Source organism: Tursiops truncatus, chromosome 6, assembly GCF_011762595.2.
Source record: "Tursiops truncatus isolate mTurTru1 chromosome 6, mTurTru1.mat.Y, whole genome shotgun sequence".
Classification (NCBI taxonomy): Eukaryota; Metazoa; Chordata; class Mammalia; order Artiodactyla; family Delphinidae; genus Tursiops; species Tursiops truncatus.
In genome coordinates this window covers 102,556,557-102,568,709 of record NC_047039.1, presented here as the reverse complement: position 1 = coordinate 102,568,709, position 12,153 = coordinate 102,556,557, and the positions used below count along the sequence as shown (strand labels likewise).

Genomic DNA, 12,153 nt, shown 5'->3' with positions numbered 1-12,153 from the left:
GTGGCTACAGTTCCCTTTTTGTGACCTCCATAGCAAGTCTATAGTGATGAGGGAACCCAGCCCCTCACATCAAAAGAACCCCGTGCCTCGGCAAAAGTTAAAGCTCACCTAACAGAAATACCCTTAATGTTTACACCTTCTCAGTTACACTCCCTTTGTTTTTTTTTTGAAAGAATACTGTCTTTTCAAAATGTATATCTGAATCTTTTTTCATGTGAATAAATTACTCTGTTTACAGTGACTCTCCTTGTTTTCAAAATATATACCTTGAATACTTCTCAAATCCACATTATAAGGGTCTCCCCCTGCCCTGTGCATTCCAACATGATTTCTGGAAAGATGCAACGAGTGTGTGTGTTCCGTGCATGAAATCGTGGACTGTACCCATGTATAAAGAACCTGTAAAGCTGATAGGGTGAGAACTAAATGATTGAGCACTCAGCCGTGGCTACAAGATGCTCCCCTCATTTCTTTGTGCCTTGAGTAGATGATAAAAGCCATCTACAAAATTTCCTGAGTCTCTGGTGTTATTCCGCAACAGTGAATCTTTATGGTCAGTATTTTAGCTTCATTTCTGCCTCTTTTGTGTTCCCATCCTTGTGTTTCTTTCTTCTTTTTCCACACTCTAATTTTCTGCTCTGGTTGTATATTATGCACCCTTGGAAGCTCCCCGAAATCCTTTCTGCAGCAAGGCAGGGAGCAAATCAACCAGCCAGCCCACCTACAACGAGACCGCTGGACTCCTGAACCTGTCCCTTTGTTCTTCCAGCATCAGCCAGCAGGTGGCAGTAAGGTGCTCCCAAACGTCATACCAGGGCTGGGGAGGGCATCCTCACGTATTAAGTGGGCAGTGGCCGCAGATGGAGACCTTGGGGACTGTAGAGAGAAGGCGCTGGGGTAGAAGGCAGCTGAGAAACAATAGCATCTACTGCATTATCTCTTTTTTGTTTGTTTGCCTGTGCCGCATGGCTTTCAGGATCTTAGTTCCCCAAGCGGGGATCGAACCCGGCCTCCTGTAGTGGAAGCATGATGTCCTAACCACTGGACCGCCAGGGGATTTCCACATCTAATGCATTAATTAGCAACAGGCTAGGATGATCCTCAGGCCTCCTGGGCTAATTAATGTCAGGTCAGTATTCTAGGTCAATGTCAGCAGTAGGGGAGAGACTAGATTGAATGTGCTCAGTGCTTGGTACGTAGTAGGTGCTCAGGAAATGTTGGGACCTTCCTTCCCCCTATTGTCCTAGAGGAGTGGGTGGCTTTGCTCCTTCACGGACCAGGGTCTGGGGCCCAACCTAGGACTATGCTCTCTCCACTGCATTTCTCCCGCCATGTCACGAGCCCCTCTCTCTGCAGGACAGACCTCTGTCGGACAGGGCCGATCCTTCTGTTGTAGCTGCTCTTTCTGTGATGAGATTCAGGAGTGGAAAGAGATGGTAGGAATGGATGCAGCTTCTCCCACTTCCCCTTGTCCTCTGGCTCTTATTCTCCCAGAAGGGGAAGCCAGTGGGAAGGGCACTTTGTCAGGAACCTGCGCTGCCCCAGCAGCGATCTATAGTGGAAAGAACAACAGACAGAGCCTGAAAATCTGTGTTGGCAGCTCCTGCTCTGGTTAAGAGCCTGGACTTTGATGTCAGGCAGACCTCAGACCTGGCATCTAAACACTGCTGCTTACAGACTTTCTAACCTTGAGCAAATCACCTATCCTCTCCAAGCCTCAGTTTCCTCATCTGTAAAATGGGCAGGGTAATACCTACCTCATAGAATAGTTACGAGAATCCAATGAATTAATGCATGTAAGGTGCTCAGCCTGACATCTGGTTCCAGCCAATGCTGCCCATCACTATCGCTACCTTTTGTGAAGTCACCTGGGGCAAGCAACTTGGTCCCACCGAGCCTTGGTTTCCTTATTCACAAAATAGGGCTATGGATAACCTCCTCCCTGGGTTGTTGGGAGGATTAAGGGAGTCAGCAAGGGTAGAGTCCCTTAGACAGTGACCAGCAGCGATGATGCCCTCTCGTTGTGTGCTGAATTGGATTCTAAGACACTGGAGCTGGAAGGAGCACTTATTTAATCCCTTTACAACATCCCCTCTACCTAGGTGCCTTATGTCTGCTTGAATGCTTCCAGTGATGGGGGACTCATCACCTCTGAGGAGCGTGCCCCTTCTTGCTCTGTTCAGCTCTGGCTATGACAACACCCTTCTTTATGTAGGGCTAAGATTCATCTCCCAGTAGTTTTCCAGCCGAGAGTTGAACGTGTTCCAAACCTTAATTTCCCATCACTAACCCTGGGGGCAGTCACTAACTCCTCACTTCCCTTCCCCATGACTTCTGCTAAATGGATTAGTCCTCTGGCCTCTGCAAAATTAGATTCTGCATCTGGCCAGCAGGGGAGGGCAGGAATGCAGGGGAGGGGGAGGGGTGCAGCTGAAGTTTTCCTGCCTTTTAGGAGGGCCGTTAACTGCTTCCATGCCAGGGCTAGGATTGTCATGCAAAGCTGGTGATCAGCGTGAGAGGCTGCTTCTGCTGGGATGGGTGATGTCCACATTCGGTGTTCTGTTCATCGAGCCACTGTACATGATGTGGCTGCCTGGCGTGGCTACTCTGTCATGGTCAGAGCAGCACCCGCTGGCCGCAGGTGGGGAAACTGAGGCTCAGAGGATAAGTGGCCAAATGGGGAGCTCTGCCTGTAGTTCATTCATTCATTCATTCAAATGTTCTTTGAGCCCTTACTGGGTACCAGGGCCTGTGCTGGGTACTAGGGATACTGCAATGAATGAAACAAAGATAGGATTTTGCGCGAGGCGAGTGGTAAAGGTAAATAAAGAGGAAGACACCGAGGAGGAAATAATTTATTCTCCCAGCAAGCTGGAAGGGTGGCTTGTTCATCCATCCATCTCTCCAGCCAGCCAGCCAGCCCACCAACATGTAATGAGGGTCTAAAATCAGGGGTCCCCAGAGTCCAGAGGTGCCCAGCATCAGGACCCGGTGACAGATCTAGACATCAGTTACCTTTGCTGTGCAGCATCCTCTCTTTGCTTGGGGCAATAGTATCCTGATTTGGCTTTGGGGGACCTTGTGCCCCTACCCACGTGTTTCACAGTAGCAAACTCCATCTCCCGTCTTGGGGGTGAAACCCATCACCTAGTCTAAGCCCAACAGTGCTTTCCATGATTCCCGCCATGTCGATCAGTTCAGGGATTGAGCCTATGTCAGGCTCATCGGGACCAACAGATCTCAATCCCAGGGCTTTGATTTGAGATATAGAGGAAGAGCACTGTGCCTTCCATTGGACTTGGTGTTGAGGTGATGGGAGCTGCTGGGGGTCACGCCCAGGGAGCTGGAGAATGGAGCCAACCCAGGTGAGGCAGGCAGGGGCCAGCGACATCGTTTGAGTCCTGAATTCATTTATGCCTGAAGCCAGATCTATCCATGATGGAAGCCATTGTTTTGTTTAAGGTAGTCTGGGTTTTGTGTCATTTTCAACAGAAGAGGCCACCTGATTCCAGCACAGTCCCCGTCCTCCCAGCTGACCCTGGGCGGGCATCAGTCTTTGGTTTCTGTTGCCCACTGCCACACCCACAGTGCTGACTCTGACTCCCCACTCTCCAAGATGAAGGATGCCTCTCTCAGCCAGCCTCAGGGAGTCAGGCTTCTCAACCAAGTTCAGTTCGTGGCAGCTTAGCTTCCTCCTCTGTTCTCCTCTCTGCTGCAGAACTTGCAACACGCCCCCTGTCACGGAAGTTCCCTTCCTTGGGCTGTCCCCTGAGGATCCTTCTTGCTGAAGATGCTTCCTGTGTTGGGAAATGGCCCCTCCATTCCCACGAGTCCCTCTCACGAGAAGTCAGCCCACCACCTCCTCCCCTCCCAAAGTTTGCCTCCTAAATACCTCCAGAATCCATCCCGCCTCTTCCCGCTGAGGATACCCCGGCCCAGGTCCCATCCCTTGTTACCCGGACTGTTGCATCAACCTTCTCCTACTGGTGTCCTGGCCTCATCAGCAGCAGCAGAGGCCCATCATTTGGGACTTCATAGCTCCAGAGAAAATTCCTTCAGTTGCTTGCTTGGGGGTAGGGCATGAAGGAATACTTCCGGCTGTTGGCATTCTAGGAGCAGGACAGGGGAAGAGGGCTAGAAGTCCCATCACTCAGGATGCATATCCCTTAATCCCTGTCTCAGTCTTATTCTCTGCTGTGCCTGATATCTGCAAGCCTTTGCAGTTCCTCCACGAAGAAACTAATATTCTTATGCCTGTGGGTGAAGTCATCTATACCTATAAGACCTGAGGAACACCTGTTCTATGTCCAAGCTTCCCACCAGACCTGGTCCCTCCATGACCCGGGGCTCTGGGATGTTCAGGACCAACTGGCTGGTTCCCCCTCCTCTCCTCTGCGGGCACGTCAGGTTGTAGCCACGAATTTACATGCTACTTCTCTGTTAGCATCCCATCTTCCAAAGGTTTGTTGAAATCTTTTCTGCTCATGCCTCCTCTCCCAGCTTCTTTGTCATCATGGGCTGGTATATACCTGCTTTTCCCCTTCACTGTCAGTTTGGTGGGGCCTGAGGAGGGACAGGGGACAGATGCTTGGCTCAATACCATGTCCAGTGGCTCTCAGTCAAAGTCCTACCTCCCACTCCCTCCTCATCCCTTCCCACCTGGTTCTGCCCCCAGCCCTCCCCTGAAACACCCCTCATCAGGTCTCTAGGACCAGACCCATAGGACCACTTTCTGTTCTCACGTGACTTGATGTCTTCGTAACGTTTGGTACTTTCAGATTTGTTCTCTTTCATCTCTGTCCTGCCTTAGCTTCCGGCAGGGGGGCGGGGGGGGCACGGTGTCACGAAGACCCTTCCTGTGTTTCTCCAAACCTCTGTGCAGATCTACTTTGCTGGCTTCTCTTCCTTCTGCTTCCTCTAAACAATTATTATGTCTCAGGGTTCTCTTCTCAGCCTCCTTTCCTTCTCACCCCATAGGCTTTCCCCGAGCACCTCTTCCATTCCCATGGTCCCAGTGGTTTTGCTCCAAAAGCCGCTCTCTTCCAAGTGCTGACTTCCAGCCCTGGCCTCTCACTTGGACTCCATCACCAGCCGTCTCCTGGACCTCTCTTCTTGGATGTCCTCATGTCGAAAGCTGGCCTTGGCTTCTCCCTCCTCCCAAACATGCCTCACTTCCTAGGAAAGGCCACCATCATCTGTTTAGTTGCCCAGAACTAAAGGTGTCGTCCTTGCCTCTCCCGTTTTCTCAATTTGCACACCCGATTGCTCACCGAGGCCCACTGACTCTACCTCTTCAATAAACCCCTCTCTGCCCACCCACTCTTCATCCCGAAAGCTTCTCTTAACTGATCTCCCTGCCCCCTGCATTCCACCATCTCCTGTTAAAATGCAAAGTTCACCACATCATCCCCCTTCTGAAAAGTCTCTAATGGCTCCCCACGACTTAGGTATTAAGTCCAAACAGCCCCCAAGGCTGGAGTTGCCAGACTCAGCGTATCAAAATACAGGATGTCCAGTTACATTTGAATTTCAGATAAACAATCTTTTTTTTTTTTTCTTTCAAGTGTACGTATATCCCATGTAACACCTGGCATCTGTACCCTTTCCACACCCCAACCTCAACCTCATTTCTTGCTACGCTGTATTTCACATCTGACATTCAGGACAGACTGAACTGTTTGACCTTGCACTGCCCAGCTGGGTCAGACATTTCCTCATCAAGAGGCTCTTCTTACCTGCTGCTCCCCCAACCAGAAAGGCCATGTTCCCTTCTTGTCCTGACCAACCTCTGCTCATCACTGGGGTCCCCTCCCCCAGGAAGCCTCTGTGCTCCCTCCTAATGGACTGGGTTCCTTCCCTGGGTGACCAGAGGCCCCTGTTTCCCTGGATGGCAGCACTTTGTCAGCTGGCTTGTCCCATCGGTTTGCTCTTTTTCTCTCTCCCCTGCAGACAAAGAGCTGCCAGCAGCTCTGCCGATTTCCCCGCCCACATCTGGCCCAGCCCGCTTGGCTCCGCCCAGCTGGAGGCTCCCGTGGGCCTGGAGTGTTGGCCAAGATGCCAGCTTTCTTTCTGGTCTCTTGGCCTGGGTCCCAGTCTGATGGTTCACACTGTCTCCTTGCTTGAGTTCCCATGAAAAGTGGCCTCCACCCGTAGCCCCCTGCCCAGGGCCAGATTACAAGCTGCTGTGACAATGGAGGCTCCAAGCCAAGTTTCCAACGAGCCTGCCATGATATCCCCACAGCATCTGCCTGTGCATCTGGGGGCAGATGCTGGCAGCTGAGGCCACAGAGAGCACGGCTCCTCTCACACTGGGCATGCCCAGCCCTGATGGGGGTAAAAGGGAGGGAGCTCAGACTTAAAGTTAGGACATTGGGTTTGAATCCCAGCCCTGTATCTTTCTAGCTGCCTGGAGATGGGCCAAATGAGCACACACACACCCCCCCTCCCCGCACCTCATTTTCTTGTCTGTAAAGTGGGGATAAAAATGCTTATCTCACAAGATATGCTATCAAAGAAGAGTGCTTAACACATGCAAGAACACGCAGCAGCAAACAGGGTGCTGCTCTGACCTTCACCTGCCTTGCTCAAGGCTGGTGGTAGCAGAACCCCGGGGACCAGAGCTCTCCTGGCAGCTTTCTACTCCCAGCATCACTGACTGGGCATCACTAATTGGTCTCGAGGGGCTTTATTCAGAGAAGAGAGGAAGAGGGTAGTCAGACCCCACTCTCCACCCCCGCACTGGCTCCACACGGAGGAGACAGCATCTCCACTGTGAATCAGCAGCCCAGGTGAGCGCAGGACAGCTGAGGAAGCAAGCTGAAGGTGAGGATGACTAAATAAGGAGGTAGTAGGGCTTCCCTGGTGGCGCAGTGGTTAAGAATCTGCCTGCCGATGCAGGGGACACGGGTTCGAGCCCTGGTCTGGGAAGATCCCACATGCCGCGAACAACTAAGCCCGTGCACCACAGCTACTGAGCCTGCGTGCTGCAACTACTGAAGCCCGCGTGCCTAGAGCCTGTGCTCCACAAGAGAAGACACCACAATGAGAAGCCCGCGCACCGCAACGAAGAGTAACCCCTGCTCGCCGCAACTAGAGAAAGCCCGCGTGCAGCAACGAAGACCCAGTGCAGCCAAAAATAAATAAATGAAAATAAATAAATACATAAATTTATTAAAATAATAAGGAGGTAGTAAAGGACAGAGGACAAGGCATTGGGGAGGGAGAGCTGGAAAAGCCGGAGCCTCCTCCCTCCTCACGTTTGTCCCCCTCTGTCCTTCCTCTGTGTCCCTCTTCTCTTCCCGAGCACGCTTCAGACCCCAGCTGAGCTGTTGTTGCCGCAGTGCTGGCTATGCTGACCCGGCCTCCGCCTCGATGGGGCAGGTTCCCCTGTAAACATTCTTGGGGCACTTCTCAGCGCTCCGCACTATTTATATCATTTATTTACTGATGTCATTATTTATGTCCCAAATTGAACATGCAAAGAGAGAAAAGAATGGGAAAAAGAAGGGAACAGAATATCCAAAAACTGTGGGACAATTACAAAAGCTGTAACACATGTGTAATGGAAATCCCTGAAGGAGGAGAAGAGATTTTGGAAGTAAGAATGGCTGAGAATTTTCCAAAATTAATGACAGACTCTCTCTGCCACCCCCTTCCAAACTGTGAGTGCCTCAAGGGCAGAAGTCTGTCAGTTTGCAAATAACAATAACCAAAACTGTTTAGGATGACATGTATGAAGTGTTTTGTAAAAATTACATATATACACACAGACGTTCAGTTCCAACTCCAATGTGTGGAGACCTCAGGAGAGGACTTCCCTGGTGGTCCAGTGCGGCTAAGACTCGCGCTCCCAGTGCAGGGGGCCCAGGTTCAATCCCTGTAGTCAGGGAACTAGATCCCGCGTGCCACAACTAAGAGTCTGCGTGCCACAACTAAGAGTCTGCATGCCACAACTAAGAAGACCGCATGGGGCTTCCCTGGTGGTGCAGTGGTTGGGAATCCGCCTGCCAATGCAGGGGACACAGGTTCAAGCCCTGGTCCGGGAGGATCCCATATGCAGCGGAGCGACTAAGCCACAGTGCCACAACTACTGAGCCTGTGCTCTAGAGCCCACGAGCCACAGCTGCTGGGCCTGCGTGCCACAACTGCTGAAGCCCGTGCGCCCTAGAGTCCGTGCTCTGCAGCAGGAGAGGCCATCGCAATGAGAGGCCTGCGCACCACAATCGCATCACTGCAACTAGAGAAAGCCTGCACACAGCAACGAAGACCCAACGCAGCCAAAAATAAATAAAATTAATTAATTAACAAAAAATAGAAGAAGACCGCATGCCGCAACAAAGACTAGTGCAGCCAAATAAATAAATATTTTTAAAAGAAAAGAAAAGAAAAAAAAAAAGACCTTAGGAGGCATCATTTCCATCCTTACAGGAAGACCAAGCTGGAGAAACTGCAAATCTTAGATCCATCAGAGAATCGAGTTCACAGGGCAAATCCCACCCCCAAAAACTGGAGAAAAAGGAGAAAAAAACAGAACCACAACATGATTAGCCTCCTGGGGGAGCCTCTGGAGCCATGATGGGCAGAAACCTTGTGATAGTAATTGATGGATTGCTGGAGGCTCAGTGTGGACTGGGTTGAGAGTTTAAAACTCCTAGATAAAATGTGTGTGGGTTTTATCTCCAGGAGCCTAGCGGGTTCTCACCCTGAAGACAGGACAGAAATCTCCTCTTGCTTCCGGAGGGGGCAGAGGAAGGGTAACCGTTTCCAAACACACCCAGATCTTTGTCTCTAACAAAGGTATGCCCCCAAGGAAAACTGCTTAACCATAGTCTTATCTGATCTGGGTAAAGGGCAGATTTCTGTATCACATGGGGGTGGGGAGTTAAGAAGGTCACAGCACAGGCACTCAGAACCACTACAAAAATGAAACATCTGGGTTTTAATCTTAAGACTATAGCATGCTTCCCCTCCCCAACTCCATAACACACGTCAACAGGTATAATAACTAGAGTTTATAGAGCTGCAAGACAAAGAAGTTATTTAAGAAAGAATTCTTAGGGAAACCCAAAGACAATAGGAGAAAAAACAGCCTGGAACTAGAAGAAACTGAAGCCTATGGCACCTATAGCTGCAGCAAACATTAACAGCCCAGCTCTTAGCCAGGTTAACATAAAACCTCACCCTAAGCCTGATTACCTCAGTTCCTAGTACCAGACACCTCATGGCCAGCTTTCAACAAAACATTACAAGCCCTGCTAAAAGACAAGAAAAAGCATAGTATGATGAGACAAAGCAAGCATCAGAATAAGACTCAGATAGGATACAGAGCTTGGAATTGTCAGATAAAGAATTTAAAACAACTATGATTAATATGTTAAGGGAATGCTAATGGAAAATTAGACAACATGCAAGAACAGACAGATCATGTAAGCAGAGGTAGAAACTCTAAGAATCACAAGGAAATGCTAGAAATCAAAACCACTAACAAAAAAGAAGAATGTTTTTGATAGGTTCATTAGTAGACTAGACATGGCCAAAGAAAGAGGCAGTGAGCTTGAAAATATGTCAATAGAAACATCCCAAATTGAAATGCAAAGAGAAAAAACTCTTTGCCACTTTTATTCAACGTAGTGTTGGAAGTCCTAGCCACCACAATCAGACAAGAAAGAGAAATAAAAGGAATTCAAATTGGAAAGAAAAATAAAACTGTCACTATTTGCAGATGACATGATACTATACAAAGAAAATCCTAAAGATGCCACCAAAAGACCACTAGAACCACCAATGAATTCAATGAAGTTGCAGGATACAAAATTAATATACAGAAATCTGTTACATTTCTATGTACTAATAACAAACTATCAGAAATAGAAATTAAGAACACAATCCCATTTATAATTGCATCAGAAAGAGTAAAATACGTAGGAATAAATCTAACTAAGGAGATAAAGGACTTGTACTTGGAAAACTATAAGATGACACAAATACAGTAGATGGAAAGATAGATTGTGCTCATGGATTGAAAGAATTAATATTGTTTAAATGACCAAACTACCGAAGGCAATCTACAGATTCAACGCAATCCCTATCAAAATGCCAAAGGCATTCTTCCACAGAACAAGAACAAATACTACATCAAACTAAAAAGCTTTTGTACGTTGAAGGAAACTATCAACAAAACAAAAACACAGCCTACTGAATGGGAGAAGATATTTGCAAATCATATATCTTATAAGGGTTTAATATCTAAAATATACAAAGAACTCATACAACTCAACATCAAAAAAAAACAAACAACCCGGGACTTCCCTGGGGGTCCAGTGGTTAAGAATCTGCATCCCAATGCAGGGGATGTGGGTTCAATCCCTGGTCCGGGAACTAAGATCCCACGTGCCACGGGGCAACGAAGCCCGCGCGTCACAACTACTGAGCTCACGCGCTTCAACTAGAGCCCGTGTACCGCAACCTACAGAGCCCACGCGCCCTGGAGACCACGTGCCACAACTAGAGAGAAGCCTGCGCATAGCAACGAAAGATCCCATGTGCTGCAACTAAGACCCAATGCAGCCAAATAAATAAATACTAAATAAAATAAAATAATGGGTAGAGGATCTGAAAAGACATTTTTCCAAAAAAAGACATACAGATAGGCAACAGGCACATGAGAAGTTGCTCGAGATCACTAATCATCGGGAAGTGAAAATCAAAACCACAATGAGATGTCACCTCACATCTGTCAGAATGGCTATTATCAAAAAAACAACAAAATAGAAGTGTTGGTGAGGGTGTAGAGAAAACGGAACCCTTGTGCACTGTTGGTGGGAATGTAAACGTCTAGAGCCAGTCAAAACAATTGTTTCCTAAAGTTGCTTCAGTTCGTTGTTTTCTTCCCTATTGCTTTCAGTGTGGTGATGTTATTCATTTGTCATACTGTTGGGTTCATCTGTTACTGTTTGAATAACTTTGGGTGTTTCCCCTGCATCCCGGTTGCATCTATTTATTTAGTCAGCTTTGGGGTATGTGAAATATTGTCATAGCTCTATGAGTCAGAGCTACACAAAAAGTCAGAGAAATTCCAATGGTCTTTCTCTTCTCCACCCTGTCTTCGTTTCCCTTTCTTTCTGCCTTGTTCACACCTACCCCCTGCAGATAACCAAGCCCATTAGCTTCTGGTTTATTCTTACTGTATTCCTTCTGCTCAAATGAGTAGACACATGCATAGTTTATTATGTCCCTTTGAAAAACATCTTTATCTTTCTTTTTTTAAAACAAGCTCCGGCCAGTTTTATTAAAGAAAAATTGTACATAAGTTACTTTACACCAGCCTGTTCCGGCATGCTTCTAATGATATCAGAATCACCTGGATCAATGATAGCAAGTGTCCATACTCTGTAGTATTTTCCACACGCTGTGCCCAATTCAATATTATTGCCACTGTAGTGATGGACACCAGTTTTGGCCAACATGGCATAATACTCTATTTCAGATTTCCTCAAGGCTGGGCAGTTGTTGGCAAGGATGACCAGTTTCGCTTTGCCATGCCGGATTATTTTCAGAGTCCGCTTGTACCCCAGCACGTACTTTCCACTTTTCACAACCAGTTGGAGCCTAGAGTTGATCGACTCCAGTGACATTTTCATCTTCTTTGCGGCCACCATCTTCCTGCCTTAGGTGCGGGACACCCCCAGCCCACTGCAGCCGCCAAGATGGCCGGAGAGCAAGAAAAGGCCATATTTATCTTGATAGATATTTCTTCCAAGAAGATATACAGATTGCCAACAAACACATGAAAGGATGCTCAACATCACTAATCATTAGAGAAATGCAAATCAAAACTACAATGAGGTATCACCTCACACCAGTCAGAACGGCCATCATCAAAAACTCTACAAACAATAAATGCTGGAGAGGGTGTGGAGAAAAGGGAACCCTCCTGCACTGTTGGTGGGAATGTAAATTGATACAGCCACTATGGAGAATAGTATGGAGGTTCCTCAAAAAACTAAAAATAGAACTACCATATGACCCAGCAATCCCATTACTGGGCATATACCCTGAGAAAGCCATAATTCAAAAAGAGTCATGTACCAAAATGTTCATTGCAGCACTATTTACAATAGCCAGGACATGGAAGCAACCTAAGTGTCCATCATC

General features: G+C 47.9%; 1 pseudogene; it reads right to left on the bottom strand.

Moving 5' to 3' along the window:
• Nucleotides 1–11,277: 11,277 nt before the first annotated feature.
• LOC101328655 (large ribosomal subunit protein eL30 pseudogene) lies at nt 11,278–11,672 on the bottom strand (annotated as a pseudogene).
• Between the last annotated feature and the right edge of the window lie 481 nt (nt 11,673–12,153).